General features: G+C 31.7%; 1 protein-coding gene and 1 long non-coding RNA gene across 3 annotated transcripts in view; one reads left to right on the top strand and one right to left on the bottom strand.

Moving 5' to 3' along the window:
• Positions 1 to 616: 616 nt before the first annotated feature.
• Positions 617 to 2,917, bottom strand: LOC114935874 (uncharacterized). The gene is made up of 4 exons (XR_003820585.2): positions 2,736 to 2,917; positions 1,247 to 1,342; positions 1,031 to 1,169; positions 617 to 931 (listed from the first exon to the last, which is right to left on the bottom strand). It is a non-coding gene; the product is annotated as an uncharacterized LOC114935874 (long non-coding RNA).
• Positions 2,441 to 8,287, top strand: part of SK (small conductance calcium-activated potassium channel) — a 165,912-nt gene continuing 160,065 nt past the window's right edge. Inside the window, exon 1 of one of the 2 annotated variants that reach the window (XM_085480457.1) lies at positions 2,441 to 2,823. The gene's annotated coding sequence lies outside the window, so the exon portion shown is untranslated. The remainder of the gene's footprint in view (positions 2,824 to 8,287) is intronic. The other variant, XM_029308792.2, reaches the window with a different exon arrangement.

Genomic DNA, 8,287 nt, shown 5'->3' with positions numbered 1-8,287 from the left:
ACAAATACATTTGCAATTTACTATTATAAATATTGAGTTTCAATTTCGCGCTTGACATGTCGCGCTCCCTCTCTCCTTTCCTTTCCTAATAAAATAAATAATAAATCAATTATTTACCATGTACTTGTCCCGTCGTTGCCCGATGCCGCCTCCTCTCAGAGAAGCTTTAAAACACTCGCACTCCGGTATTTTTTTATTTCGTCGCGACGCCCGAATTTTTAGCTGTCACATTTTCGACGCGTTCGATAAAACTCGAAAAACGCGGGAAAAACCCGAAGCTCCGTTTTTGCGTCGCCATTTTTTCAAGGCCCCTTATCGACGATGACGTCCTCGCGACGCACCAGGAGTCGCCGATATTCCCGAATTGTCAGCCAAAAATCTTCGGAAATTCGGTATGTCCTTATATACATATATATATAATGTTATATATAAAATATGCTTGTTTTATTTTTAAAGTGTTTAAAATTATTTAGGCCGGCACAGAGGTTGGTTTCCTGCAGGAAAAGTAGTGTACGCCGAGACCGGAGAAGAGAATCGTCAAAATGTGAGTAGAATTATTTTATTCTTTATTTATTGATAAAGCGATAGAAAAAAATGCATGTAAATATTGACCGGATATTGTGTCAAGATAAACATAGAACATTTACGTAATTCGTGTTTCACAGACAAAAAATACCACTATATTATAAAGTTTTGACAAAATCAAACAAGACAGAGCTCTCCTTATTCATCAAAATTACTAATTAGTAGTCATTAAAATTATATCGCTCTCTTTCGATGTGAATGACAATAAAAACTCCGCGTTACACTAGATTCATTTTCTTATATAAACAGCTGATTTTATTCACCCTTTAAATATATTTTTTTTAATTAAATACGTCTCGCTCTTCTCTTTTCCGCGCAATGTCACAAGTTATCTTCCGTTTTCATTCTAGAAGATAAAATTATATAATAGTATATAATAAAAATTTATATTGCTCCTTTATTCAACACAAATGTAAACTGGTAAATAACACAATTTATAAATTACCCGCTAATTATGCGGTGCCAAGAACGCAGCGGTCGAGGGCTCGCTTCCAAGATCTCTCTATTCTTTTTCCACCCTCGTCGTTTCTACGCACTCGTGAAAATACAATAATTCATCTTCTTTCGCAACGACGCACATGGCACTGTAATATACGGACACATTCGGAATACGATTGCAAACAGCTCTATAAATAGGTACATGTATGCAGATTACTCTCACCTTTTGGAATGTTTTGTTTTCATTTCGCGCTTGTATGTATACGTCATGTTCTTCCCTGCGATTTGCCGCTGGCGTCTTGGTTTAAGATTCTTCTCCCTTTGACGGACCACGCGAGAAATTATTTAAATCGAAATTTCATTCGCGAAATAAAATTATTATTATTATTTAACCAGAAGTATGTGTTGCGCGCTTTCACGATAGATTGTTATAAACGATATACGGTCGATTATCTTTTCCTCTAACTCGAGTAAACTTAAACGAGATAATATGAAATAAGATAAATAATTAGATAAAATTATTATTACTGATCAAAAGGTACGTTTATGTCGCGCACTCTCGCGATGCGTACACAGTTGAAAAATTTGTGTGAAATTTGACAGATATCTCACGTGTTTCAAATGGTCCACAGAAATTTTTGTGTTAATTTAACATGATATGAATATTATGGGTTAAATGGAGACATAAATACTTAATGTTAATATTTTAACAAAATAAATGCAAAACTTCAAATAATTTAAAATAAATTTTGTGTAAAATTAACATAGAGTTTTAATGTACAAATTAACTAAAAATATGTTAATTTTAGATTTTATCATCCTCACTTATATCATAAAATCAATATTTACTATATTAAATAATCTTCATTTTTTATATTTTTATATTAAAAAATCAACATTTTTTTCTGCAAATGTTAACAGATCAATCTTGTCGCTAATAAATCAGAAAATATTTATTGTGTGAAATTAAAAATAGATGCACATTCTATTATTTTTACATCTTTTTTCAGTAGTTTTACTAATTTAACATTTAACCAGGGTTGGGTGAGTTAATGATTTTTTAAAACTATAGTTATTAACTTTTCAACTTTTTTTATTAATAATAATATAAATATGATATTTTTAAATCGGCCAACAGATAATAATATTTCTTATCAGAGTTTTTAATTAACTAGTTATTACTCCAACCTTTAACACACGCGAATGTGTTAAATAAAATATTTATATGAAATTAACAGAAAAATTGTCACGGGGACCGTTTTGAAGGACCAAACACAGATTTTTGTGCAAAAAGTGACAGACGATACGTCACGGTCGATTCTTTTCCTCGAGAGCTCCGGTAAACAGCTTAGTCTCTACGTCATCCCTACCTCCGTGGAATGTGTTGTGTTTTGATCTCGCTCTTACCCCTACCCTTTTGCCGCGCGACGCGCGACGTAACGAGTGAAGTTGCCGCTCGCCGTGTAGTCAGAATGTGACCGCGTTACGGTGATGTGCGTCGCGCGCCTAAACGAAGGAATGTCGCGCGCGCTTCGTCCGTTCGTATCGTGTGATAAGTGCTAAATTATTGCCCGTGCGACGCGTGCCGCGGGTATGTGTGTGTGTGTGTGAGAGAAAGAGAGAGAGACGAACTCGGAGCAGACATCGTCGTATTTCGTTGACAAGCACGTGCGATTTTCCAATTTATACCCGGTGTTTTCTCTTCTACTCACCCTCTCGCTTCCGGCTCGATCGACGAGAATGAAAGAAAGCGCTGTTCGATCCGATGCTGGGAAGCAGCCAACGGCGGTGCATTGATCGGTGAGTTGTGACAATTGATTTGTTTTCTCGTCATTGCTCGAATTATTCGTCGCTCGTACCGTTTTGCGATGATTCAACAATGTCTTGTGTCAATATTTATACTTTTACGTTCGCGAGAGAGAAATGTTCGTCTCTTTTTTGCTTTGCGGAAATAACGGAGGATATAGGAAGCCCGCGCGAATTTGAATACAATGCACGAAAAATTGCATTCTTTAATCATTGATGAGTCGAGCAAAAATTCCCGTCTCACATTTAATGTGCCGCATATTTGTATTATAATTAAAAGGCTAAAAGAGATAAATAAATGTGTAATTGAATTTCAAATATAATAATTAAACAGAATAATTTAAATAAATGATAGGACATGTTTGTGTTCATGTTTTATGTAATAGGATATCGTAATTAAAAAGGCTATCTCTGTTTTTGCGTTTCTCTCAGCAACACAGTCGTGATTCTGTTATCAATATTATATATTAATTATAATATGACTGTTTATGTTTAACGCTTTGACGAGTAAAAATGAAAACATAAAAGGCGCGTTTGTTTAAAAATTACGCAACATATCGCGTTTTAATTCTCAATCCAAATTATTATACGCAAAATGTGTCACTCTCAGCGCGAAACGCTGGCTCTCATCGTTAAGTAATCGTTTTCTGATACCATAAAGTTTGAATTTGCAGCTGCGGTGCATCTCGTAATATCACGTGACGTTGCATGGTCGAAGCAGGGTATATATATATATATGTACGTACATATGTAAACGTAAATAGACGATCAGAAATGCGTTCTTGCGAAGCGCGCGTTGCACTCGTACATATCGTAAAGTATCGAAATTCCGAAACGACGGGCATCCTATTATTAATTGCCCAGCGCTATCCTAATTAGCGTCGCGGTTCACCAGATCGATTTGTATCTATGCGCGCGAGTGAACGGGTCGATGATGGGGTCAGACGGACAGAATTAAACGACAGCGGCGCATCGATCAGTGAGTAAATTCACTCGTTCCGTATGCAATGTGTTTGCGCATAATTATTATTTATTTCATTTGCTTACGACTTCATCGTACACGTAAAGTCTTATCGTCGTCTTTATATAAAAGATAAAAAGGCACGCAAAAGTTATATTTTTAATAATTATTATATGCATATAATATATGCTTGTTATATAATTTAGTTTCAAATATTATAATAATTAAATTGGAATATTGAAATAAATGATATGGGACATATTAATGGTAGGACATTGTTGTTGTTTTATGTAACAGAATATTTATGTAACGCGAATAATGATTATTGTTAAAGAAAGAGATGCTGATATTATTTATTTTTATATTACAATACTAACGAAACACTGACAGACGCTATGATTCACAAATAATATTTGCGCGGATAATTGTTTGTTTATTTACGACCAAATGCTTGACGATGGAAATCTAGAGAGATATGTAATATTAATATTCAGAATAAATAAGTATAAACATATTTTTAATTATTTATAAAATTATGTGCTTAAAAATGAGAATCTAAATAAATTTTATATATTTATAATTTAGAAAATACGATATAATATATTTGTAACGTATATAAATATGTATTTTTTTTTTGCATAAAACATGAAATATCTCAATTATAATTAAAATTGCAAAATCAAGCGAATAATAATTTCGAATTATTTGAGACAATTTTAATGGAATGTAACAAAACATATAGTATTTCATTAAATTTTTCTATAAACTGTTAACATTTATTTATCATTTTTTTAATTATGAATTATTTGCATGGCAAACAAAGAAATATTGTTTTATTATTTCTTGATAATAAAATTTTTATTTTCTTATATAACAACGTTTTCATGTTTCACATTATTCGTCACGTTTACATAGAAAAATATTGCATCAAAATTTTAAATTTTATAATATCATATTAATTCTTATTTTTATAGCTTCAATTCATCTTAAATTTATCTTAAAATCTTTTTGTTCTGTATCGCGTTTACTTTAGTGTTTCTATAAGAAATGCTTCAATTATATCATAAATTGATGTTAATGACGCGATTATCACTGCATATCTTCCTTATTGCTATGTTATTGCGATTTTCAGTCATGATTGGCATGCGATGTTACAGAATGATTAAATTCCATTTCATGCATTACATAATTAGTTAGTTTACGATGAATTGCGCGTATTCCTTTCCTTCTAAGTAATGCAAACAATGTCTGTCGAGACATTTGCAAGAAATGAAATGCATTCGTACTGTGCAGCAAAATGTTACACATTACGCCTTCGCGTGTCTCGTTACTAATTAATGCGCCGCCGATCGATAACAATAATAGATTAACCGCGATATCACAATACGATGGATGTCATTCCGACGTTTAACAATGATAAATAAATTTGAGATAAATTTATCCAGAGCATAATTGTTGCGGAAAAATCATATAAGTTTTATGAAAATTAAAATAAAATCGTGATATATTTACTTTCCTTTCGAATATCTCTATAATATTAATAGTTAAGTACTACTAAATTAGGAATTATTATTCGCATGACTGATGCAGGTGCAGTTTCACAAGGATATACGTTAGTTTGTTATTTTGAACTGTATATTATATATTGTATTTAACAAATTAATTTTCATACATGCTAATTAACTAAAGAGTTACCTAATTGTATTATTACCTTGATTATACGTTTCTCTCTCTCTTTCTTTCTCTCTATGACTGAGACTGAGAGATCTCACGCGATCTCATGTATTTTTATAAATTAAGAGCCTTTTGTAATAACTTTCTATAAAATTAAATAAATTAATGTGTGTTCCTTTCCATACTTAAATGAGAGATACGCAAAAACAGACAAATGACAGATCTAACAAAAAATTGATTTCAATTTGTCTAATGCACAGATAAAAAAGGCACGTGCAGAGAATTTAGGTTACTTTATAGAAGTACAATTCTTATTTAAATGTATTATTCTCCAACAGAGATCATTAAATTAATTATTAAAGCAAGATATATTATTCCCATGATTCTTTTCGAAAAGCTTGAAAAGATTCTATAAAATAAAGTTAGGAAAAATACATATACACAATTAGAGAAAGATATTTTTAAAATATTTAATTATTAAAAATCTTAATAAATTAGAAGAATTGGATGTAAATAATTTAGTTTGAATATATTAACTTTTTAATTTATTTTAAAAGAATATGTATAATTATTCAATTATTATATAATTATTCAATTTTTAACAGAATATTTTGCGAGCTATTAATTTTTTTTAATGATCTTGTTTCATTAATTATAACATGTTTTAAAGTAAATTGCTATTATATATTATTACTTAAATGAGGCACGGGTAAAAAATTAATTAGAGAAAATTAATTAAAAAAAGAGTATATTAAAACTTTAATGGAAACGAAAATTTTGTAGACAATCATGCGAGAATCAAGCATTTTAATGTAGAATGGCATTCCTTGTCCTATTTCGCATGATTCTAACAACCTTCCTCCAATTATGTCTAAAAGTGAGATGTGTCATCTCTCTTATGTTAAAACTACCGTCCTAATTTTATTCCACTATCAATTTTTTATGCCTTATGAAAAATTAAATAAAATGAACTCTCTTGCCTTCTCTCTTTTGCATCATTTCGTTTGATTGGCAGTTGAATGAGTGATGTGGCGGTAACAGAGATCGATAACATCTCTCTACATCAATTTGATTGTACTCCATTTTGCTCGGCCTAAATACTGCTTAGTACTTCGTGAGATTTTAGTATTCGCGATTTTTCTGTAAAAAATATTTCCGAATTAAATGTTCTTAATCTTCGGTACGAAACGTTCTTTCGAACGGCGCGGCAAGCTATTTATAGAAAACGTTGTAACGTCAATCAATTTTGTATAACCCATGTCCTACGTCAATGTTTGCCGTTGTCCTAGCAATAATTGCCTGATGGAATTTAATCGCGACACGTAGACGATTCAACCCTTTAATTTTCAATAGAGCTGTGCTGTCATATTTACCATGATTATTGGAGTGAAATTTTCTTCGATTATGATCATATAATTCTGTAAACGTAGTTTTGAAGCAATAGAAATATTGATTTGTTGAAGTAAAATTCAGTCTGAAGTTAAATAAAAATAAAATTATAGAAAATATAAGAAATTTTTTTTTGCTCGTTTAGTTGACCTACTATATTTGATTTTTTTAATTGTGTAAATTTTTTTTTATTTAATCACATAATTATATAATGTAAATTTATTTGAAACGTTAGAATTATAATGCCATTAATAGAAATTAATTTCAAATTACAAAAGATCGAAAGGAAGCAATATCTTATTGGGATATTTTATGTTCGCTTTTACATGTCGGATTAAATTGCAAAGTTTAATTAAAACGCACTTGTATTTGCATTATTTAATTTTATAGAGTAATGGATATAATTAAAAATCTCATCTCGTGATAAATAATTGATCAAGCATCGAATTTCAATAGGTATCAATATGGAACACTGTTTGTAATGAATAATTATAATGAAATAATAAGATACACTACATGATGAGTAATTAACCGGCATTCAAATTAACTAAATTTATCAAGATTTTAAGATACGCATATAAATTATAATTTAATGCAATGATTTAATTAATTAAACAACTTGCTGTGTATAACATACACACACACACAGTAGCACACACTGTGCTCCCTTCTGACAATTTGAAATACATTGCATCTTATCGTTATGCAAATATTTGTTAATAAAATAGTTATCAGAGATCAGATTGTAATGTCGAATATTGTTTTTGGAATAACAAAACGACGTACAAGGCTTTTGCGATTAATTAACAAGCATCGTTATTATATATATATACGTATACAGGGTGTAACTAAATAAAGGTGTACGAAGCACACGATTAGATGCAGAAGGACAAACTAAATTGAAAAGTCCTGAGTCATTTTTTAATCTGAGCTATATTTTTGACGCTATAAATTGTTAAAATTGGCCAATTAGCGCGTGGAAAACAGTGTAGGCCTCGCCTTAATAGGCGCACTGAGGCCTATTAAGGCGGGGCCTACGCTGTTTTCCGTTGTAGCCACGCACTAATTGGCGCACTTTAACTGTTTATAACGTCCAAAATAAAGCTCAGATTAAAAAATGGCTCAGGACTTTTTGATTTAGTTTGTTGTCCTCTACTTGATAGTGTGCTTCATATACTTTTGTTTAGTCACACCCTGTATATATACATATCAATATACTGGAAACGCACTTGTGTAGAAAGGGATGGCGAAGTTCACCGGCCGGGCATTTGTGGGGCGAAACACTATGGAGAAATGCGAATTCATTTATTGCGGGACTGCAGAATCACGCGAGCGCGCATATACATGCAGAGTTCGGAATGCATGCGCTGGTGAATTGCGGCATGCCCGACGCGAATTCAACCCTTAGTACCTCGCGTGTGTCCTATCCACCCT

This window comes from Nylanderia fulva, unplaced genomic scaffold (genome assembly GCF_048542155.1).
Source record: "Nylanderia fulva isolate GAGA-0341 unplaced genomic scaffold, ASM4854215v1 Scaffold15, whole genome shotgun sequence".
NCBI classification, from domain to species: domain Eukaryota; kingdom Metazoa; phylum Arthropoda; class Insecta; order Hymenoptera; family Formicidae; genus Nylanderia; species Nylanderia fulva.
The sequence above is the reverse complement of the archived record's forward strand: the minus strand, read 5'-3'. Positions and strand labels throughout refer to the sequence as shown.